A 25,646-nucleotide genomic window follows, 5' to 3' on the forward strand; every position below is an offset into this window, starting at 1 on the left:
AAGCAATAGAAGGTTTAGAAGCAAGAATAACGAATTCAAACTAGATAATGTAAAGAACAGTTACCATCCATAGCTAATAGATCCTATTACATTTTTGCCTTCAATCTTCTAGCCTTCTACCTTGGTTTCTTCAATCTAATCTAAGAGAAAAATGGAGTTTTCCCCCAAGAGGGGAGAAAACAAAGAGAACTTTCGATCCAAAAACTAGGGTTCCCTTAAATTTCAGGAGAAGGGTTTTTAAATAGCCATCATGAAGTCAAAATCCTGAAATAGCCCCTGCTGGCTTGGTCACACCACCTTCACGCGTGAAGGGGGGCGTGGACGCGTACTAGAAGAGGTCCACGCCTCCTACACGCGTGATGCCTGCGTGAACGGATCCTGCCCGGTTGCTTCTTCGCTTGCTGCTCTGTTTTGGCCTCGGATCCCTTTCCACTCTGCGGAATTGACTTCAAAATATGCTCTAGAGTTGAGTTAGAGATTTTTTATCACATCTGAGTCTTTATGCTCGAAATTGTTATAAATGGGTGGCAAAACTTCACAATTCTATCCTATTGTTTGACCATAAACTCGACTATTCTTGGCGCTTATCATTTGTCCTTGAATGTTGAACATAATTCTTTGAAATATTTATGGCACTAATGTTACCACAATATAGTGTCATTTGTCCTTGTTCAATTCGATAATCCAGCAACATTTTGTTGGTCCCAAGGGGATGGGGTACAAGTCTAGAGGGGGGGGGTGAATAGACTTGTATAAGATTTTGCAAATCTTTTTCGACTTCTCGTGTGTATTGGACTTAGGATGTTTAGGTCCGATACCTCACAAGATGAAGACAAAGTTTTATGCGCAGCGGAAAGGTTATCCCCTTTTAGTTAGCACGAGTTTGAGTTAGTTCGAGAGGTGCGGTTATATGCAGTGCAGTTCGAGAGTTAGATCGAGAGATAAAGACAGAAAGTAAATGCGAGAGAGATTTTTAAGTGGTTCGGCCAACCCGCCTACATCCACTCTTCTTCCAGAAACTCCCTGGAAGGATTGCACTAAAACTTCCCTTTTTAGTACAATATCGAGCGCTTGAGCTTTGATCACGAAGCCCGCCTCAAGCCTCAGGTTTTTCGCCCCGCTTCTTGTTACTCCACCTATCGAGCACTTGAGCTTTGATCACCAAGCCCGCCTCAAGCCTCAGGATCTTCACAAGACAGCTCCCAGGTTACTCCGCCTCTCCTCAGGTTTTTCTCCCCGCTTCCAGTTACTCCACCTCTCGAGCACTTGAGCTTTGATCACCAAGCCCGCCTCAAGCCTCAGGATCTTCACTAGGCAGCTGCCAGGTTACTCCGCCTCTTCTTGCTTAATCCAAAGCAAGGACCTTTGGTTGTCACAGTTGAGTGTAACAAGCTCCAATCTGACCAAAAGCTATCGTTGAGTCAACTTCGATGTAGAGCAGCTTCGGTCACCTTCTAGATGTGTAGCAGTTTAAGCTTTGTAACTCTCTCAAACACTAAGATGTGTTTTTCTCGCTATTTTGAATATCAGGATGATATTCCAGATTGAGCACTAGCACTTGAACGTTTGAATTAGACACCTCTTAAGATTTTCATAATGAACTCACTTCTTCTGACCAAGACTTCTTCCTCCTTTTTTTTAACTTGTGTCTTCACGTCCTTTTTATATGAGAGTTAAGGAATAATTCCGTTGGAGGGAAAATTATTCCGTTTGAAATTTGTCTCCCATGCTGTGTATGGGACTTGCATCTTTTCAGCATTTTTCATGGAGTGGTGGTCTTGTAACTTGAACCTTTTGTTTGGTAGTGGATATTCCATAATCCACTTTCTTGAGTCCATGCTCCACTTGCTACTTTTGGTAAAAGTTACTCTTTTTAAATTCCCATTGATCCTCGTTCTAGGGAATAAGACCGACTTTGGATTAGTGCACCTTCTTTCCGTTTGTTGTGGAATTCTGATGTGGCATCCACTTCTGGCACATCCTTAATATTTTATCTCCATGATATTCTTCTTCTCCAAACTTTATTCATGCTTCCTGACTGTCATTTAACCTTTTGGAGAAGTGTCAGTTTATCGAGACCAAAGATGATGTCTTGAACTGGATTGTTGTATCGAGCGGTCCTACCTCTCGAACTCTGCTTATGTCTCGAACTGGATTGTTGTATCGAGAGGTCCTACCTCTCGAATTCTGCTTATGTCTCGAACTGGATTGTTGTATCGAGAGGTACTACCTCTCGAACTCTGCTTATGTCTCGAGACGTAGTTGATGTCTCGCAGACCCTTATTCCTCCAGTGTCGTCTTGTGCCTTCTACTGATCTATCTATGAAATTACAACACGAGTCTTCTAAGATGTTCATACAAGTTTACCTCAAGCTTAAATATTTTCCGAGTTGAGCTCAAGTTACCCGGTTGTATTTTCGCTCTTAGTTTGCTTGTCGAACTTACATTGATTCCTATCTTTCGAGACTTTAGGGGATTCTAAATTACATTTTTGGTATCATCAAAACCTGATACATTATGTTCCTAACACATTTGTCTCATCCATAGAAGTTGCATACAACATTCACCAGGGTCAATATACTCAGCCTTAGTCTTACTTAATGAAATGGAGTTTTGCATTTTACTTAGCCAAGACACTAAGTTCTTTCCAATGAAGAAACATTCACCAAAAGTACTTTTTCGATCATCTATATTACCGGCCTAATCAACGTCACAGTAACCAACTAAACACAACTCACTCTCCTTTGAATACCATATGCCAAATTGCTCAATCCCCTTAACATATTTCAAAATTCTTTTAGGAACAATTAAGTGAGATTCCTTAGGAGCAGATTGATACCTTACACACATTCCAACACTGTACATAATGTCTGGTCGACTAGTAGTTACATACAATAGACTTCCTATAAGACTTTAATAGACTGTTAGATCGACTCGTTAACCTGCATCATCCTTAGATAACTTTGTAGATGTTGAGATGGGTGTCCTAGGAGACTTGCAAGATTCCAACTCAAATTTCTTTATTAAATTCCTTGCATTCTTCTCTTGTTAGATATAATAACCATCAGTACTTGGCTTGACCTGTAGTCCTAGAAAGCTTGCTAGTTGTCCCACCATTAGCATTTTGAAATCCTTCTTCATGACTTCAACTAATTCATCTGTATATTTTTTTAAGTATGGGCCCAAACACTATATAATCCACATATATTTGAGAAATTGTAATGTGTTTTCTAGTGGTCTTGATGAACAAAGTATTATCAACACTTCCTCGTTTGCAGCCTTGTCGTAGCAAATATTGGGTCAGCCGTTCATACCATGCTTGTGATGCTTGCTTCAAACCGTATAATTCCTTCCTCAGCTTGTATACATGATATGGAAATTGTGGGTCCTCAAATCCCTTAGGTTGAGCGACATAAATGTCCACATGCAGATAGCCATTGAGAAATGGGATTTTGACATCCATTTAAAATAGTGTAAAACCCAGAACACAAGTAATACCAAGTAATATTCAAATAAACTCTAACATTGCAACTGGTGCAAATATTTCATCGTAATTTATTACTTCACTCTGAGTATATTCCTGTGCGACCAGTTTGGTTTAATTTCTTGCAACATTTCCTGCTTCGTCGGTCTTATTTTTAAAGATCCATTTGGTCACAATTATGTTATGACATTTTGGTTTAGGAACCAAGTCCCACACATGATTGCGCTCAAACTGTCCTAGCTCATCTTGCATGGCTGTAACCCACAGTTCATCTTGCAATGTTTCTTTGATGTTTTTCGATTCGACCTTAGACTTATAACAAGAATAACCTACAAGTTTAACTAGATTACCTCTTAGCTTGCTTCGAGTTCGGATTCCTACTAATGGATCACCAACTATGTTGGTAGATATGTGGCTCTTCTTTGTTTTAGTAGGTTTATCTCTTTGACTTATGTCAAGAACCTTAGTAGATTCATCAACATCTTCAGGTGGTCCTTCTTCATAATCATCAGGATTAGGGTCAGTGGTCATAGGACTTTCAACACTCTTTTCCGTTGACTCAGTGTCTCTAAAGATATATATGAGGTAGTTGTTTCGTTTGTTTCATCAAGCTGATCATCCACAACTACATTCATAGACTCTATGATTGTTCTTGTCCTCTTGTCCTACACCCTATAGGCTCGACTATTTGGTGAGTAACCATGTAACACAACTTCATCGCTTTTGGGTTCAAATTTTCCTCTTTGCTCACGATCAATCAAGATGAAACATTTAGTACTAAATATATAGAAATACTTCAAATTAGGCTTCTTAGCCTTCCATATCTCATATGGAGTCATAGTTATGCTAGGTCGAAGACAGACTCTGTTCGCTGTGTGACACATTGTGTGAATAGCTTTTCCCTAGTAGCGTTGTGGAAGATGACTAGCGTTGAGCATAACTTGTGCCATTTCCTATAATAAGGTGCGATTTTTCCTTTACACAATGCCATTTTATTGAGTATTTTTGCGAGCAGAAAACTCATGTGTAATTCCATGTTCTGAGTAAACAGTGTTCTCGAATTCCTTTGTATGATCGCTTCTCAATCGCAGAACCTTTATAATGAGCTCATCTTTTTTCCTTTTGTAGTATAATGCACAGAGTCTTGAATGCTCAAAATGCTTCTGAATTTTCCCTTCAGAAAGCTATCCAACAAAAGCGAGAAAAATCATCAACACAAACAAATATATATTTGTTTACCACCAATACTTTTAGTTTGTGTTGGTCCCATTAGATAAATGTGGACTAATTCTAGGCATCGTTCTATGGTGATGTCTTTTACTAATTTCTGAGGTACCCTTGTTTGTTTGCCAACTGCACAAGCTTTGCAAACACCTTCATGATCAACTCTTAGTTTTGACACTCCTCGAATAGCTTCCAGTTTGACCAACTTGTGCATGTCACGAAAATTTATATGGCCTAGCTTTTGATGCCAAAGTTTTGCATCATCCAGCTTGGTCCTGTGACAAATCACATCATTAGTTAGATTAGAATTATCTAGCACATTGCACTGATCTTTGTTGAAACAGACTTTCCAGTTCTGATCACATAGTTGACTTACGCTAATTAAATTAGCACGTAAGAGTTTAACCAATAACATGTCATCCAAGTGAGGTAGTCCAGGAACATTCAAAGTACCATATCCAATGATCTTTCCTTTTTCACCATCTCCAAAAGTTATTGAGCCACTACTTGGTTGAACTGATCTTAGATTCTTCTTGTTACCTGTCATGCGCCTTGAGCACCCGTTGTCAAAGTACCATCTTGACTCAGTCAAAGCAACAGATACAACTATTGTTGGGTAGCATACTACTTCTGACTTTCTAACCCAGATTTGCCTTTTAAAAGGGGTGATGTTCTTCCTTTTTGTACTTTTCTTCTCTTTGATCATAGTAGAAATAATAACATTCCGGATGAGTATGACCTTTTGTCTGATAGTAGTAACATGTAAGAGTATATAGTCTTCTCTTCCTTCTAAACATTACATTGATTGGTTGTTGAACTGGCATATAGCGGTTCTTGAAGTTCTTCCTTTGACAAGCATTGTCTTAGTAATTGGTGATTGACCTTCCTGATAGCCTAAACTAGTTTTGATGTCGCTCTTCCTTCCAGAATCAAGGATTTCAACCAAAGTCAAAGTTATATCCAACATCTTGATGTTTCGCATTAATTCCTCCAGTTTTTTCATTAGCTTCCCTTCTCATGTTTGTGACAATATCAACGTTCAACTTTTTTTTTTGTACTCAAAACAAACAAAAAAAAAAGCAAAAAAAAAAAAACAATTTCATCATAGGACTTCAATTCATCGTTCAAATTTCTATTTACTTTGATAAGTTGTTCCCATCTAGCAACTAACAATGCATATTCTTCCTCTAGATGAGTGTGCCTTTCTTAAAAATCATTAGATGATACGTAATCTTCATCATCAGACTCTAATAGATCAGCACCAAGTGTTAAAAATGCAACAAAGTTTCCAGAAACTTCTCTACTCTATCATTCTAATCCATATTTTCACCTTCATTGAGATTCTTTCAAAAATTAACTGAGGAATTCTTAGATTTTATAGTACGGGAAGATTGACAAGAGTTAGAACTAGATGAATTGTCTTTAGATACTGACTTAGTACCTTATACAGAATTTGGTTTGCTTTGACTTATACTAGATTGTCCTTATCAAAGACGATTAAAACCCTTCAGAATCTTTCTGAAATTCTTCGTTAGTAAAGCAAGTGATTCATCATCCAGATCCTCAGCATCCGATTCAGTCTCAGTTTTAACAATGAATGCAACTAATTTACCCTTTCTTGAAAAACTAGGATTATCATCAACATGGACTTGTAGTTCGTATGTATGCAAACTCCCCATGAGTTCACCAAATGACTTGTTCTCCCATCCTGAATTCTCTTGTATAGCAGTCACCTTCATATGAAACCTTCTTGGCAAGGAGCGTATGACTTTCGTAACAACACGTGATTGAGAAAATGGTTTTCTGAGAACTGAGGCTCTATTCATTAAATCTTGAACTCAGCTATGGATGGAAGTCGATGATTGTCTTGTCTTCATTCATCTTTAATCATTTAAACTCTTTTCCATCTAAGCTACTTCATCCCTTAAAATTAGTTAATTTAATAAACGTTTATATGATTTTTAAAGAGTTATGTATTAAGAAAATTATTATTTTGAAAACGGTTTATACCTTGCATATTTCTTAGTTTGATAAACTTAGTATCCATAATTGGAAATATTATGTGTTTCGAGAAAATATGTGATTTGAAAACATATGTACCAAAAATTATGTATAATTGTACTATATTTGAGGTATACACTTATACTTCTCGGGTTGGTAAACTTAGTACATATATGATTCGAAATATATTATATTTTGAGAAAATTATATTATATGCCAAAATACTATTATTATTATTATTATTATTATTATTATTATTATTATTATTATTATTATTAAATGATGAAGACATAATATCATGGTATAATATTGTTGAAGATTAGAGCTTTATGATGATGGGTTAATGATGAGCATTGCATGATGATGCCATAATTATGGATTAATTAACGTAATGATGGATAAATAATAATTTTCTTAATACATAACTCTTTAAAAATCAAATAAAAGTTTCTTAAATTAACTAATTTTAAGGGATGAAGTAGCTTAGATGAAAAAAACTTAGGATCTTAGGCATAAGATCTAACGTTCAATTTTTACTTGAAACAATTAACCCATTTTATAAGCAAGAGGAAATCACCAATTTGGTTCCTCAATTGTTATCAAACTATCAATGTTTTCCCTTAACTCCGTATTCATCGTGGTCCCTAAAAATAATTGTTTTTGGTCAAATAACTCCATCAAACTATCAATGTTTTCCCTTGACAATTAACCCAATGTTTTCCCTTAACTTCGTCGTTTCTGTTGTCGAAAAAGCTCACCATTGAAAAGCCACAATCTTCATCTGGATCCAAATTTGAATTCGTCGAAGAAGGGTCGGATTCTTCCCAACGCACCCCTTGACTTCACAATCAAACCTAACCTCCTCTCTAATGCCCCTCCGGCCTCAAAGCCCCCGTAAAGCGGCCGATGGAGACCCCTGTTAGAGAATCAGCGAGGAAGAAACTCAAGTATGGAGAAGAAGATGGGAATGCGGAGGAGAACCCTGTTCAGCTTCTGCCGGATTTGCCAAGGTGTGGAGCGATGACGATGAAATTGCTGTTCTAGAATATATGATTGATTACAAGAATCAAAAAGGGACTGACCCTTCTGCTGATTTGTCTGCTTTCTATGAATTTATTAAGGGTGGTGGATGAGAGAATTCTACATAAGCTGTGGATCTCCAATGAGTGCTTTGACAGAACTGACAAAAGTAATTTGAGAACTCAAATCTTTAGATTTCTCTACTCAAAGCTAACCTAACTGATTTCAGATTTCTGTCACAAGTATCAAAACTAATTTGCATTTATTCCTGAAAGTGTAAACTAACAATTCAAATTCCTACAAATGAAAATTAATTTTTCCAACTACACTAATTTCCCTAAATTAGCATCACTGAACTTAAAAACAACAACATAACGCAAAAATAAACGCCTAATAGGGAATGTTTAAATTATTTGAGTTAAGATTGATAAATTACCACAGACCTAGCAAGAGAGACAACCTTTGTAATTGAGGAGACAATGAGAAAATGAAACGCAGGTGGGATCACGGTATCGAGCGGCGAGGAGATCGGTGATAGTGGCTGCGCAGAGTTCCGGGTCGGTAGAGAAAGCGTTGGTGAAGATGTCGTAGAGAAGTGTCGACAGGAGCGTTGAGGAGTAGAGCTTGTTCTCCAAGTGGAAGTGGAAGGAAAGTGAACAGTCCAGGGAAGAGGGAGGGAGGATTGAAGAAAGGAGAAGACTAATTTACCCCTGCAAAATCGGAATGTTCACCGAAAAATGGCCGGATGGAGTTATGTGACAAAAATCAATTATTTTTAGGGACCAAATCGATGAATACAGAGTTAAGGACAACATTGACAATTTGGTAACAATTGAGGGACCAAATCGGTGATTTCCCCTATAAGCAGTATATAAAGATGAAAAACAAAAAATGCTAATAAAGAGAATTAAGCTCCAGACCTCCTATCAACAACATAACGCCTCAACCACTACACCGCCACTACCTATTGTGATTGATAGGCAATGGATCTATAAGAATAAAACCAGTAGATCCCCTACGAAATTTCAGCCCAAAGATCCACTCCAAACACCTCAGAACACAACTCTAAAAATACATCAACACTTCCAAACTCTAAAACATGAACATACACTATTTTAGAAGCAAAATAACACCATATTAACACAATTTCTAAGGATTTAAAGTAGCAAATATAGCCAAAAATTTCAAAAATGAAACTTAGGGCAAAATAGTTTTGACATCCATGAATCCTTACCTACATAGTCAAAGCTCCAAAAATCCATCTCTAAATCTTGTCCTCTAAACCCTTCTTCCTTCCTTTTCCTCAAGTCAAAGCATAGCAATAACACCAAACTCTTCCCTCAAGCCACAACACCACAACAACCCAACAAAACCCAAATAAATACTTCTTCAAGAACAAGCTAACAAGGAGAGGAAAGAAGAGAAATAGGAGAAGAAGTCTGACACCTTGGAGCCTAACAATTCTTGGAAAGAAGATGAAGAAATCTTGAAGATTGAGAGTGAGAGAGAGAGACACACACGAGAGAAAAGAGGAATTAGGGCTGAAAATGGAGAGAAAATTGGGGAGAACATGGCTAGTATATATATATATATATATATATAGAGAGAGAGAGAGAGAGAGATTTTTACTCAAATGCGGCGGGGAGCTCCCATGCAGTCGTGCGGCCTAATCTACGTTGTCCGATTTCATTAATCCAACTGCAATTCGTGTATGTTTAAGTGAGGTTATTATGTTGATTTTAGTATCTATATTACAAGAATTGAAATGGTGCATTTTAGTACATAGTGTGGTGCGTTTGAATACATGTTGTGGTGCGTTTTATTACGTATGTTGGTTCATTAACTTTGTTGTGGAATAGTGTGTTTTAATCTATCCCTAGTGCATTTTCATACGTAGAATGGTGTGTAACTGTGTTGTGGAATGGTATGTTTTAATACGTCCTCTGGTGCATTTTTATACCTACAATAGTGTGTATTTTAACATGTGTTTCTAATAAGTGTTTTATGGAATGGTGTGTTTTAATATGTCGTCTGGTGCATTTTAATACGTTGAATGGTGTGTATTTTAACACATGTTTTCTAATAAGTGTAATGAGTAAATGCCAATTTTAGTCCCATGAGTATTAGCAAAACGACAATTTTTGTCCACATGTTTAATTCCTACCAAAACTCATCCCACAACTATTGTTTTATTACCGAAGTTAATCACTCCGGTCACCGGAAAAATTAAAACACGCCATATTCTTAGAATAATAAGGGTATTATTGTCCTTTTTGTAATTAATCATCATTTTTTGTTTAATTAAAACCCAAATCAAAAACCCTACAACCCCAATTTAACACTATCCCATATTTTTCTCATTAGTTTTCTCCTTGTTCATCCATTACTTCACTACATACCAAGACATTACCGTATCTCTGAAGAGAGCATCCAGATGCCCATCAGAACAGAGTTCAACCCTGTAGCAGCGAACAGAGCTCTTAATTGTCCAGAGGTAGAATACTCATGAAACCATATTTGTCATCTTTGTCACAATTCAATCATTGCTGATAGAGTACTGCTTGTTGATTCAATCACCGCGATTCAAGGTCTGAGAATAAATTTTGAGAATAAATCATTTCTGGGATCAGGGTCTGAGAAGAAGATATTCAATTTTGATGCTTGGTTTGGAAATTAATAATTTTGATGAATTCCTTTTTTTTTTTTTTGCAATATTTTGTGAAGTTAGGTTTTTATTTTTGTAGTTTGTGTATGAAAAATGCAAGGCAGAGTGTATTAATTACATAAAATGATGATTAAAAAAGTTATCTTGGGAGCTTAGTATTCTTAAACTGGGACATTAGATTGTCCAGTTAATTTCAAATAGTGTATTGGATTCTTTAAACTTCAACTGAATGTATAGAGTTTATCATTTGTTAAACTGTTAGGCAATCTTGATTATCAGGTTAGCTTTTCTGCTTTGAGAAGGCATGGTGAACAGAAACGGAAGAGAGGCAAAAGTGGTGGTAGGAGAGCCTCCAAGAAGAGTGTCAAGACCAATTAAAAGCTAGTAGAAGAAATGTTGCCACTACTGAAATCTTTAGGCTGAATTCCAAAATTGTTTTATGTATAATTTGTTATTCTTTTCTTCTTCTTTATTTTACAAAATTTTGTAATGATTTTGAGGCAACTTGTTCCTATTGGCTTTGTAAAGCAAACATGTATTAGATCAGTTATGAAGTTATATAAAATTGTAGTGGTTTGAACAATTAACCAATTAAACATGTATTGTTTTGAGCAATTGTGAATTTAAATAACTGTCGTTGAGCTGTTAATGTCAAGGTCTGTGTTTTTGTTGTAATGATATGTCCAGATTGTACAGAGACAACCAGTGTTGAAAATAGAGACCATATTAGTGTTTTTGACAGTAATGATACAGAAGCAGGATTCTTTCTAAGTTGTCTTGACGGTACATACATACAAAAGCAGGAAGAATGAGAAACCAGCAAAATTCACACTCCCAACTGACTGCAAAATTCACCACCAAAAATTTAATAAAATTCACTCTATATATGGGCTTGCTTTAATAAATATTTTGACAACAAAATTAACAACAGATATGGTCCTACTTCAATAAGTATTCTGACACCAAAATTACAGCAAAATAATTATTTTCACTGCTTACAAAAAGGATTCAATAACAACAAAATTCACAGCTAAGTATGTTACCTCCACTCTAGATCTTCCAAGGAAAACACAGTGGTTGGATCATATCCTGCTTCAATAAGTATGTTGTACACTTCTTGTGAAGTAGTAGGATGGACTCCATCTTCATTAGGTGCCAATTCCACCTGTACATGCACTGGATCCCCAACCTTTTTTTTCTTGGCTTCATCTAACACAAAATGACACAAAAACATGTGAATGAGAGAAAATTATGATAATTAACCAAAAAAAAATGAACAAGTATCAAACCTGTTTTCCCTTGCTCTGTGTGTTTAAAGGACATCTTCTAGAGTTGTGCCCAGATTGTCTACACTTGCTACAATGCAATTTTATCCAAGTTCTAGCCACATGTTCTCCATCATTGGTTATCTCAATTTCTTTGGTCTGCAAGGTCTGCAAGGTGACAACCATCAACACCTATTATTGGCCTACAGAATTTGAAACCTTTTTTACAAGCTTCCCAACACATATATAACCTTAAAAACCTGCTATGTCCACTCATATATGTTACATCATTCAATTTAACACAACAAGTAGACATGGAATTTGTTCTGTTGATTTCTGCCACATAACCCCATAGCTTCTTGAAATTTTCTTCTTCATCACCCTGAATCTGTTTCTTTGCTTATGTCATAGCTCTCCAAGCTTGCCTATCACTCATATCAAATCTTTCAGTGGTACAAACTTTATCCTTGAAATTCAGCATTTTCCAATCCAAATGATGTCGAACTTCTTTGGTCCATCTCCTAGCAAGAATGCTTGATTTTACCATCTTGTTCTTATAAACCCATGCACATCCATCATGTATATCCCTCATGTCTAATATTCTCCATGATTCACACATAGGATCTTTTCTAAGGTTGATTCTCCATGGACACTCATTGTGTTTACACTCTACAATATACATTTTTTTATCATTCCTCACAAACTTCGAACTCTTTTCCATTTTTAAAAGCATAATTTAGCACTGCTTCTTTGAATTCTTTTTTACTAGCAAAAGTCATGCCTAGAGTAAATTTAGGATTTTCCTTGTCTGTGTTTCCTTAAAGTTAGTCCACTTAGAGATTGAAACATCACTATCTGACTCATTTATTAACGCATCATCAGACAAGTTTGGACAATCATTAAGATTATGCCCATTTCTTACTGCTTCTGTCAATGTATTTGCTTCCTTTTTTTTTTATCATATACCCCCACATATTCAACACTGGGATCCACATGAGTATCAAATTCAAAGTCATCAGTAACATTAACATACTCATCCCCCACATATTCACTGTCACTTTCACTGTCGTTTTGCTCAATACCCTCACCTGTACAATTAAGTATAAATTCACCACATTCAATAAAATAATATGCACAACAGTACTTCCAACATATTGGTCCCCACAATGTGAATACTTTAACATAAACAATAAAGCACATTAAACCCATTACTTTATAGAATGGTCAATACTTGTATATGAAAACACAATAAAACAAAATAGATTATGAATATAATACTTTACACAATATAACAAAAACACACTGTCCAATACTTTACACAAAACCAAACTCGAAATCCAAATTGTTCTACTCGAAACACTCAGTGTGAAAGAAAAACTTGTATATAATAAAGGAGACTAACCATACTCTGTCAATTGCTCAATTTCTTCTCTCGGAGAATCCATGGTTAACTTCAATGGAAGAATGAAGTTGTTGGCGAGCTCCTTTAAATGGTAGAATAAAGTCGTTCTCCAGCTTCTTCAATGATTTCGATCCTCGTCCTTACTCCAATTGTAGTTCCTGGTGAATTTCGAGTGTAAACATTCACATACAATTAACGGAGAATGGGGTTGCAATTAACAAAATTCTCTAGTTAATTAAGGATTAGGGTACGGGAGGTAGAATTTGTAAGTCAAACAATTTGGTTTAATGGCAATTTGGAAAATACTTTGATTTTAATTACAAAAGGACAATAATACCCTTATTATTTTAAAAATCCGGCGTGTTTTAATTTTTTCGGTGACCAGAGTGATGAACTTTGGTAGTAAAACAATAGTTGTGGGATGAGTTTTGGTAGGAGTTAAACATGTAGACTAAAATTGTCGTTTTGCTAATACTCGTGGGACTAAAATTGGTATTTCCTCTAAGGGTGTGTTTGGTAGCCTGGAAAATGATTTCTGGAAATTATTTTTTGGGCTTTTGGTGTTTGGCAGTGCATGGAAAATGCAGTCAACGGAAAACAATTTTCGTTGACCAAGGAAAATGAGGCCATTTTTTCGGAAAATGACTTCCGGATTTTTTTTCCGGAAGTCATTTTTCGGACTTGGCTTCAACAACTTTTTTGGCCAAAATGGTCACATTTGTTACTTTTTAAAAGAAATATTATTATTTTATATTTTTAAAAAATAATTAAAATGTAAAATTATACAATTTAATTTATTTTTTAGAAAATGAACCAAACACACAAAGACAGTTTTCCAGAATGCAACCAAACACCGGAAATGATACTGTTTTCCGGAAAATGACTCATTTTCCAGAAGTCATTTTCCTGCTTTCCAAATACACCCTACGTGTAATAGTGCATGTTTATAATCTGGGATGAGGATTTTCAATAAGTGGAATTGTGCATTTTAACACACGTTATGGTGCATTTTAATATGTAGAATGGTCCATATTTTAGCACATGTTTTCTAATATGTGTAAATAGTCTATGCTTATAATTTGACATAAGACACGATGTGGTACATTTTAATACGTAGAATGATATGTTTTATCACGTATACTGATAAATTTAAAGTGAATAGGTGCATTTGGTTATAGTGTGGAATGGTGGTGTGTTTTATCGGTCCTCTGGTGCATTTTAGTACGTAAAATGGTGTGTTTTGTAACATATATATATATATATATTGCACGTTGATTTGATGACTTGATCTAATCTAATAGCTGAAAATAGGCCGCACATGATATATATATATATATATATATATATATATATATATATATATATATAGGCTTGAGGGCTAAAATGTAATTATTAAAATTTAGGGTAAGAAAAGAAATGTGTTAGATATTTGGGCTCAAGAAAAATATTTTGGGCTTAGGAATTTAAAACCATTTCGGCTTAGGAAATTTGATATGTATAAAAATGACTTTGACAGGTTCGTTTCAGATAGATTTTGGATAATAAAATTATGGGTTGTAAAATAGTTCATTTAGATTTAGGAGCATAATAGTTTGTTTTGAAAGCATTCATGCAAAAATATTTAGAATAAAAATAAATAAATAAATAAATCTTTATTTTTAGAATATTTTATTAAAATAATATGGTTTAAAATATCGGGGTGTCACAACAAGTCTCTAAAATCTAGATTTAGTTTTTACTCTTTTGTCTCTCTCATTGGTCACACTTGAATGTCGCTTAAAAAGCTTTGAATGCTTGTAATTTTCTCTTGAGAATAGACTAACACCTTCTTTAGGCATTTTGGAATAAATCTGTCGGAGGGAAACTTATTTCAAACGGCTATTGACTAGCAGGTGGTGATCAACTGATAATCCAGAAAGTAGCTTTATGTGTCAAACCTTTTAACTGTTAGACCACTTATTTAGTGCTGAACATATCTTTTTGTTCTACAAAAAATGTCTACGCTTTTAAGGAAAATCTCTTGGGATGTTTACCTAGGACTTTCTTTTCCTTGGTTACATTTTACCATAAAGCACTAGTGTTTTAAGGTTTCTAACTATTGACATAGAGAATGTCTCGAGCAATTTTTTTCGAGTGGTTAACTTTCACCATTTGAGTTAACATTTTGAACCTTAACACCTTATAGCCTTTTGGTTACATATGGTTGTCCTTACCATTCGTTCATTCTTAATACTCCTTTTTACTTGAAAGGTAGACCCTTCCACCATTCAGCATTTGCAACCTTTCGGTCTTGAGTTTTTTACTCTTCGTCTCAAACTCTTCTAGTCTTCAACCTTCAAAACTAATCTCTTGGTATCTAAAGTGTAATCATTCAAGTTATCATTCGGATCAATCGAATTTGAGAATGGAGTTCCTAAGTCTAAAAGATAAAATAAATTAGGGACTGAAATTTCTAACTTTTGGTATCATCAAAATCTAAATTACAAATGTTCCTAAAAATATTAACTTTTGTTGTGTTGTTGGACCATCTAGAGTAGCTTCACTATCTTCCGTTATCTCAACAAAATTTCCACCAACTTCTTTGGCTATCTTGGTTAAGTTTTCACCCTCCACGTCTGCTGCTAATGCAGGTTCTTATGGGACGAGTAGAGCTCGAACAGTCACCGAAATATCTACTCCTTGGGATGTTGTCACTTCTTTTTCTATTGCTCCTCGAATAGTTATCTCCACCTCCTCTTGAGCCGTTGGTTCAACTATTCGAGTAGGCGACTTATGAACCTCTCGAGGCTCAACTGTTTGGACATGTTCACCTCAACGGGTAACACCTCGGCTGCCTTATACTTTTGACTTCTCAGCATTCTTGCCCTTTGAATTCTTGGTCCAGGCTTCTTTGACTGTTCAATAGTCTTACACTTCGGTTTTGGTACCGTGGGGGCTTTGGGAGCTTTCATGGGTTAACTATCTTCCACCATTCCAACTTCCTCTTAGCCTTCTTGGCTACTTCAACTAAAGGCAAATTTGAGGAACTTTCCTCTTCAGTGGCCTTCTTCTTTGTTGGGGTTGCACCGTTACCCTTTAGTGCATGTGATTTCATCCTGAGTAGACATGCGTTGTGGTGTGCTGCCACCCCATCTCTAAGTTTCACACCCTTCGACTTTAGCAGTTTAGTTACAAGAACACCAAACCCCACAATCTAGGTTAACTTCTTAGTCTTCTTATCCACTACTTTCTCAATGAATTGCCTCAAGAAGTTGAAGATGACCATTGACCAATCAACACTGTAGTTGTTCAAAATTACACTCACCATGGAAAACTTCTCTGCGGTTACATCATAAGTGTCAGCTACTCGGTTCTCCACTATTCGACTCAATATATCAATAGCCCTTTCATTCTATGGTTGTAACACCTTCTTCTTCAAAGATAACTTCAACTCTACCGAAGCATGACCACCATTCACTTCCTTCCACAAATCCTCTTGGTTGAAAGCGTGACCAGAGCAGTCTGGTAGGGCTCCTTCCTTAACTGGAAAATCAAACAACACCCTTATATCTCCGTGGACATTAACAACATCTGTCCCATCCACCTTTTATATGATTTCATCACCCTTTAACCTTGCGTTCACAAAGAATTTTGTGGAATCGAGTCGGTGAACTGTTTTATAGTGGTAGATTAAGTACTTCATTAAACCACATTATTCGAAACGTCTGATGAACTTCTCAATAATTGCCTTGTCCGTCGAGTGTTTGAAGTTGCCGTCTCTATCAAGCATCAAGTTGTTCTTGACTTTCTCACTCAGCTTCTCAAGAGCTAACAGGTTGTTGGTGGGGGTCTCAGGGTTTGAGTCACTAGAGGATGATGAGTTCGCCACTGATGGAGGTTTAAATTTTTGAAGATTTTGGGTAATTTAGGCTTTGAGAGAAAAAGGGTTTACTTTTGTAAAGGTTGAGAAAACGTGAAGTGTTTGGCTGAGTATGGAACTTAAATACCTTTGAAAATGGGTTGGGTTAAGAGAAAGCTAACCAAATTAAATTTTGAAAATTAAATGACAAAGGACAAAAGACTTAAAATGGCCATCATTATTTTCAAGAGTCAAAGTAATGATGGTTATTAAGTTTGTTAGTGAATGATAAGGATGGGTTATGATTATTCAATGATCTATTGATGATTAGAATGATGATAAGGTTGGTGTTGTGATGAGTTCAAAATAAAGCAAATGGAGAATGGTAACTAGTTGATGATGATGGTGTGATTAGTTGCTAATGATGTTGGATTAATGGTTAAATAAAGCTTAATGGTAGTTAATAATTAAGATGATGGATTATACTAATTATGATGATTAAAGCTTGATAATGGTGATCGGAGTATGATGTGGTGGTGGTGATGCTGAAATTAATTAATGATTATAAATCAATGATGTTTATTAATGATGATTGGGTATGATTACAGTGATTAAAAGGCTAGTCATGATCTAATAATTGGAGATTATGAAGCATGATGATGACAGGATCGAAGTATCAATAGTAGTAATAGTAATGGTGTTAGATTGGATTGATTCACAGGTTCCCCGTTGAAGTGCTTAACTTAGGAGTTGAGCCTAGATCGAACTTTTGGCTTTTGGAGCTTAGCTTTGAGGTAAGTTTCTATGTCCGTTCAAAACTATTTTGCCCTAAACGTGCTATTTATCTAATTTGTATTCTTAAATTATTTTTAAATGTATTTGGGTTCAAAATGTGATAAATAGTAAAATATGTTCATTTTGGTGTTGACTTGTGATTTATAACTCTATGAATATGGGTATATTTATATTGGGAATATTATGGAAAATTATATGGGTTGAAAATATATTTTTGTTCAAAAATGTATAACCGATGAGGTGTATGAGTGTGATACTTGTTGAAAACCTAAGTATATTGAGATCATTAGAACTATATTGGCAAAAACTTGTGTGAGACCGTCTCATCATGAGACGGGTCGGGTCGGGTCGGGTCAAGATGCAAATACAACACTTATATGCACAAATGTCATACTTATATGCTCAAATGTAATACTAATTAGGAATAATATTGTTGTTACTTATTAGGGTAAATGTAATACTTTTAAGGGAAAATACAATACTTTTACATTTCGATTTAAAAGTATTACATTTTTCTTCAAAAGTATTATATTTGCCCTTATAAGTGAGAGGCACTTGTCAACATTACTTATTATGAAAAATGTATTACTTTTTCTCTTATAAGTAACAAAAATTGTATTTTTGATTAGTGTTATATTTGAGCATATAAGTGTGAGATTTGCACATATAAGTATGACATTTGCATGGTGCTTTGACCCGACCCGACCCGTCTCACGAATAAGGATCCGTGAGACAGTCTCACACAAGTGTGACCCAACTATATTTATAATTGGAGTATATAAACTATATTTATTTTGAAGGATAAATATTATATTTGACATAAACCCTATTTTGAAAAATATATTACATATACCATATGCTATTTTGAAAACTATATTTGAATAGCATAAGGGCAATAGAAATATTTATGAAAACCTATTTTGAAAGACTATTATTATTTTAGAGGAATAAAGTATAAAAATGTACTTATTTTGGAGGTTATCACTTTCTGTGTTGGATTGTGTGGGAGGCTGAGTTCCGTGAGATGCAGAGATTTTATATAAGGTCCCGTGAGATGTAGAGATCCTAAGTAAGTTTCGTGAGATGCAGAGATTTTATATAAGGTCCCGTGAGATGCGGAGATCCTAAGTAAGTTCCGTGAGATGTGGGGATTTCATGTAAGGTTCCGTGAGATGCGGAGATCTTAAGTAAGTTCCATGAAATGCGGAGATTTTATGTAAGGTTCCGTGAGATGCGAGGTAACGGGGCTTTACTTATGAGTGAGTCTTACCTTGCTTTGACCCATTGATACCTCCACACTTGAGATTGATATGACTCTTCGATTATGATTTGAGATAATGATTGGGATGCCTCCACTTATTTATTATGATATATTGATATTTGAAAAATATGATTTGAATTCCTTCCTATCTATGATTATTGTCATATATGTTTTTTTAGAATAACTTATGAGAAAGTCTATACTAGAAATGATTGCTTGAGAATATATATGTCTTGAGATGAACACTTGTTGAGTAAACTATATGTTGTTATGAATTCCTCCATATACTTATATGTACTTTGTTTTGGAAATGTTTATAAGAAGTGATGAGCTTTATATTCCTCCATACTTGACTTATATATCTATTTATAATGATTAATTAGAGGTTATGCTTTAAAATGATTATTGGTTGAGAATTGCTATAAAAACTATTCTCACTTTGAGAATCCTCTCCTTGCTTATGATACTTTGAGAGTGAGTAGTGATGGTTTATAAAATTACTATAGTGCTTCAAATGTATTTAATATTATACTTGAGAAAGTATATAACTTACTTACCTTTGGCGTTGAGTTAAGCATATTTTAAAACTACTATCTTTGATGGAAAATCCTTTTGAAAATACTCTTTTAAGCTTTTAGCTAAATGGTTTCTGTAGTACGGTCTACTTAAGTATCAAAATCTATTTATAAAGTATATCTATATTTCAAACTATATATTTATATAATAGGGCGGAGTAGAGCTTACTTAGCATTTTATGCTAATTTCTTTTACTTCTTGTTTTCCGAACCTTACTATTTTTAGGACTTGACGGAAGTGATTCGTTTTGAGAGCGCAGCGTAGAGCTAGTTGTGTAACACCCCGTAATTTCGTTCAAGCCTTGAGACCGGTAATTATTTCTACCGGGTAATTTATTTGATTTAATTGGGCTTCATTCTTCTAATTGATATATATATATATATATATATATATCTTATTCCGGATTTAATTATTTATTCTAAGGCCCAATTCTTGATTTAATTCCTATAATGGATTTCTTTAAATTGGATCCTTATATTTCTTATAAGTAAGAATATTTTGTAATGACCCAATTTATTTATTCTTGAAGGATCAATTCCATACTTACTAGTATTGTAATAAATAATGTAAGACCCATTCTTTATAAGGGCCCATTATTTAATCTACTTACCCTAATATAATACATACACTATGTATGTAATGATTTTTCCTATCCATATAAAAGGGCTTGTATTAACCCTTCATACTCTTTTTCATTTCCCTACAAACATAACTCTTCCTACCCTATCATTCCTAAGAACCCTACAATATACATTATCTTCTATTCTTCAAGATCCAAGACCAAGATTGCTCCTTTAGGATTTCTAAGGCTTGGGTAAGCGTTTATTTTTAGGAATATGCCTTGCATCATCTCATTTTCATAATCTTTTTATAAGTTCTTATGGTGTTCTTTTGGGATCTTTCTTTGGGAAAAGATGATCAAGTGGGTGGGAGTGGCTTGTGAAGGAGAAAGAGTTTTGCTTGGTTTGAAGTGTGCTACAAGAGGTAGCCATGATGTCCACTAAAATCTATTTTACACTCTTGATCTATCTATTATACTTGGTGATTTGGAATCCTGTGGAAATTTGTTGGTTTAAGGTTCTTGATAATCTGTGAACTATTTTGATGGATTATTGAACTTATGTTCTTGATCCTTTTCATCTTGATGAGTATGAAAACTTATTGTTAGGGATTCCATATTTATTTGGCTTCTGAGATATGTATTCTAGGCAATCTGATAATGTTTTTGCACTCTAGACTGAATATTTCGTGTTCTGATCTGAGTCTAGAAGTGGTGCGTTGTGTTTGCTCTTGTGGTGCACCCTAGCGGTATAATGTGTCCCGTTGGAGTCTTCCGCAAGAGTGTAGCGGTGTGGGTTGGCGGAGGAGGGCCTTCCGCCAAGGAGGTCCGTGTTTTTCTCGCGGAGGGAGCAGTTCCGCCACTGTGTTCCGCCAGGCCATTTTGGATTCTGGTTCCAGTGGCTAGTTTGTGTTCTGTTGTCTTGTTTATTCCTCTCTGATTCTTGAACTTGTTTGGATGTCTTGTTGAGTGTTTCACCTTGGTTCTGAAGTTGTTATTCATGTCTTTTGATTCATTCTCTTGGTTTATTGGTTGGTTGAATCCTTGGTTATATTCTCTGAGTGTATGTTGTGTTCATAACCTGAGATGAACACTGTGGGTGGATTATTCTTGGGGTTGAGTCTGAGGTTAGATGTGGAGTTGTGGATCTTTGAGTATCTTTTGGGTTGTTGAGGGTGAACTAACTGTGGGCATCATTTGCCTCTGTGATTGGGCATTATTTGCCTCTGTGTTTGGGCATCATTTGCCTTTGTGATTGGGCATCATTTGCCTCTGTGATTGGGCATCATTTGCCCTTGTGTTTGGGCACCATTTGCCTCTGTGGTTTGGGTTTTTGCCTCTGTGAACTAACTTTGGGTTTGATGGTTGGTATTAGGGATAGTATTTTGGTTAGAGGGTAAGGTTTGGTGCTTATCCTTGGTTTGAGGTCTGTTTGGTTCCTTATTGTTCTTGAGTTGAGTTGTATCTCGTTTGTTATCCGTTATTCCTTGATATATTGCGGTTTGGTGGTTTCTTTGTGAGTAATCGGTTGAGATTATGATTCAGTTGATATTCCGTTATAGACTTGTTGTCTTGTGCATTTATGTTAGATATTGGTATTACTTGGAGAGTCCTTGGTTTATTGCTTATTCAGCGTGTTGTTGTTGAGTATCCGTTTTAACTAAAGAACAGTTCGTTGGTGTGTATATTCTATATGGGTGTGTAAACCTATTCACAAACTTATTATACTATGTATGTTTCTCACAAGTGTGAGTGGTGGTTGCTTAGCAATCTTTTGCTAATGGTTTCTTACATGTTTTCCACGTATTGAGTAAGTCTAAGCGAGAGCGCGTTAGAGCTTTACATTATGAGGCCTGCTTAGACTAGTTTATGTTTGTTTAGACTTTGTTTTGGGCCTGTGTGCCTATGTTTGGATTATGTACCTTTGACTAGTATTCCTGTTACGTTTATGAGTTGAGGATTTTATGATATGTTTTCTTGGATAGCCTGTGCATCTAGGTTGTATTTTACCTAGATGTGGCATGACGCCCCTTAAGTTATAAATCGCTTCCGCTATGTTGTGTTTGGTAGTTGAGATAGGCAGCTTTTATGTTTAAAGTTTAGTTATCTCAGCTTGTGAAAAGTTGGGGTGTCACAAGTTGCCCTTGGAGTTGTCTCTTGGTTCAAATGGTTTAGTTTAGCATCTAAATTGTTGTATTATAGTTGATTTGTAATCTAGATAGAGAATTGTTGCAATATGGATTGTAGTTAGAAAGCTTTGTAGCTTGTGCGTTTGGGTTTAGTGAGTTGGCCCGAGCGTAGCGTGACATCCCATAGTTTAATTTTTAATTTTGGCTTCCGCATTTATTTTCAGTATGGTTAGTTAGAAAGGTAGTTTATTTTGGATTATTCAAGCTTTTAAATTCGGGGGTGTTACACTTGTGTTGTTTAACAAGAGTTCAAGATTTAGATTCAAGAAGCCAAGTTCTCTTCGTTGGAGATTGAAGAATTTCATCTTCAACCCCTTGTATCTCTACTTGGTAGAAGTAGAAAGAGGCGGAGTAAACTCTTGGAGTTAAAAAAATCTAGACGCTTAAGTCCAGCTTTGTGTTCAAGGATTGAGTGGTTTTCTTTGTACTAAGGGATCGGATAGTGCAAACCTCCTTAGGAGTTTTATGGAGCAGAGTAGAGTAGGGGTCAAACCACTATAAAAATCTCTCTCTCTCTCTCTCTCTCTCCCTCTCTCTCTCCCTCTCTCTCTCTCTCTCTCTCTATCTATCTATCTATCTGTAACACCCCAATTTTCCACTCTTAGACTGTTCGGGATTAAAACAGATATAGTTTCGGTGGAAAATAATTTAAATAGGAAGAATTTTGAAACCAAAATTATTTTGAAAATAATCCCGTCACTAATTTGAAAAATCGGATAATTTTTTATATATCGCGAAATACTGCGATACAAGGGTCGGAATAAATTTTCTCTCTTACGGACTAATTTAATCACGTAGGAAGTTCAAGCTTAATAGTATAGTGCCTACTAATTCATTCCCTAGGACAATCGGGACCGAACACATACTTTAAAAATCCTTACGGTTCGTGACCGGTACATAAGTTCACAACTTATTGGAATGAGTGAGGGGTTACAGTCTACCCTCCTTAAGAATAGTTTCGTCCTCGAAACTTCCTTCTTATCATCTAAGGTTTCAAGGTAGACCCCCACTTAATTCCTATCCCTAAAATTATCAACTTAGGCTCTAATGCTTTCTTATTTCCAACATCTCATAGCCTAAGCTCCCAAAGGTTCGAACAACTCTGATACCACCTTGTAACAGACCTTATAACCTTAAGCTCTGATACCACTCTTAAATTTATTACAAAATCCCAATAATATATTGCGGAAGCTTACGCATCTAACCAGCAGAAAATGGGTGTTACCGCCACACCTAGAGTGAATTCTACCACCTCTTTGACAAACTCCACTCTAAGTGCACAGGCTAAACTTACAATATCAACATCCAACTTAATACATATGGAAATAAACTCAATTCTATTGTCCGTAACAGGGATCTCAAACACTATTCTAGGATAGAGTAGATCTCAACCTCAACATCCATCCTATTCAGAGCTCATCGGGCTACTAGAACCCAAACTAGACAACATCTGTTAAAAAAAACATATTGAAGTGTAGTTAGCACGACGGCTAAGTAAGAACATCCATGGTCACCCAAAATTCAACAAAGGTTTTCAAAACACGTATAAAAGAGTTTTGGTAACTTTTACCCACTTTAATGAGATTTCACCTGAAAAGAAGTTAATAATGAAGACTTGCACGAAAAGTGATTAGGAAACCAGTATCCACCTGTCTCTTTACACAAAATCATTTCTTTCTATCGTTACAGAATAACTTTCTTCTCATCTTTAAAACTTCCTTAGTTTCCTAATAGTAAGCGTGAGGCCTTTTGGAGTATCAACCCCGGGCCATGGCATTCAAGCCCTCCCGTAGGTCAATCTTGTAAACAACCTCAGGCCACGGCACTTAAGCCCTCCCGTAGGTCAATCATCTCAACAACCCCGGGCCATGGCATTCAAGCCCTCACGTAGGTCAATCATCTTAACAACCCCGAGCCATGGCATTCAAGCCCTCCCGTAGGTCAATCATCTTAACAATCCCGGGCCATGGCATTCAAGCCCTCCCATAGGTCAATCATCTTAACAACCCCGGGCCATGGCATTCAAGCCCTCCCGTAGGTCAATCATGTAAACAACCGCTGGGCTATGGCAATTAAACCCTCCCGTGGGTTAATCGAGTCCTCCACAACTTACTTTAGAAACTAAGGTTTTGAAAACATGTCCTTCCTTCAGTTTTCTTTCTTAAATCATTTCTTTTGGGCATATTTCTCATTTGAGTCCAATACTTAAAATTGGCTACCTCATTAGCCCCTGAAGGATTTTCAAAATACTTTCAGTACCCGCAGGCTTTTCAAACATCATTTTCTCATCATTCAAGTAAGGTACACACTCACTAAAAATGGTATTTTCCTTCAAAGATAAGGTTTTGACAACCTATTTACCAAAATAGCATACGTTCTTCAACGTAAGTTTTTATAAACATTTTTGGATATACTTCATATTCGAGTCTCATACTTGAAATCTATCCACCTAGTTATACACTTATATATTCTACTAACACTACATATATCCATTCTCAATACTATTATTATAATAGTACGAACCCATAGTTAACTATTTATGAATCAATCGACTCATAGCCCCATTAATATTAACATCCTTAACATTGTTCCTTATCATGAATTTCAGTCCATCTTACAATCCAATCATCATCGGTAGTCCATAATCATGGTTCCACCATTAACTAATAATAGATGGTTTATCCTCGTCATTATCGTCATCAACAACTTTCACCATCATCAATACCATTAGAAATATAACTTGAGGAAATCGCACGTCCAAATATGTATAAATTTCTAAGAGGTAAAGTCATTGCCTAACCATAATCCAAAATCGTTCAACAACTATTTCCTCAAGATTCACCATGTACAATCTTTATCTCAATATTTCCATATAACAATTTCCTCAATGCATATCATAATAATATCTTTATCTTAACTTTTCCATATAACAATTTCCTCAATATATATCATAATATCATCACTACTCAAAATTCCTTTAAACCACAACTTATTCACCAATAGAGAGATTTCCAACTCTCAAAATAAATTTCAAAGGAATAATTCCAATATCTCATAATAATTACCAAGGAAATAATTTCAATCTCTCAAAATAACAATCAAATAGAGAGTATCCAAACTCTCACAATAATCACCAAAGATAATTCTTCACATAATTAGTCACACTTTTGTTGTGTCCAATAGTAGTTATTATGTACAGTGTCAAGGAGAAATGGATCCAAATGGAAAGTTTAAACTTCCAAACCAATACCAAACCAACCGGACAAATCCACGAACCGGTGGCCAAAACCAAATAGAAAGATCTCAACTCTCATCATCATGATCATATCACTAACTTTCATTATCATAATCACCATTTAATCTATTC

At 35.6% G+C, this 25,646-nt stretch overlaps 2 long non-coding RNA genes across 2 annotated transcripts; one reads left to right on the plus strand and one right to left on the minus strand.

Moving 5' to 3' along the window:
- Positions 1-10,085: 10,085 nt before the first annotated feature.
- LOC116001417 lies at positions 10,086-11,016 on the plus strand. Its single transcript, XR_004094232.1, has 2 exons — positions 10,086-10,223; positions 10,674-11,016. It is a non-coding gene; the product is annotated as an uncharacterized LOC116001417 (long non-coding RNA).
- A 274-nt stretch (positions 11,017-11,290) lies between these two features.
- LOC116001253 lies at positions 11,291-13,250 on the minus strand. Its single transcript, XR_004094230.1, has 3 exons — positions 13,062-13,250; positions 11,684-12,747; positions 11,291-11,603 (listed from the first exon to the last, which is right to left on the minus strand). It is a non-coding gene; the product is annotated as an uncharacterized LOC116001253 (long non-coding RNA).
- Positions 13,251-25,646: the final 12,396 nt, after the last annotated feature.

The sequence above is a fragment of the Ipomoea triloba genome, chromosome 1 (assembly GCF_003576645.1).
Source record: "Ipomoea triloba cultivar NCNSP0323 chromosome 1, ASM357664v1".
Lineage (NCBI taxonomy): Eukaryota > Viridiplantae > Streptophyta > Magnoliopsida > Solanales > Convolvulaceae > Ipomoea > Ipomoea triloba.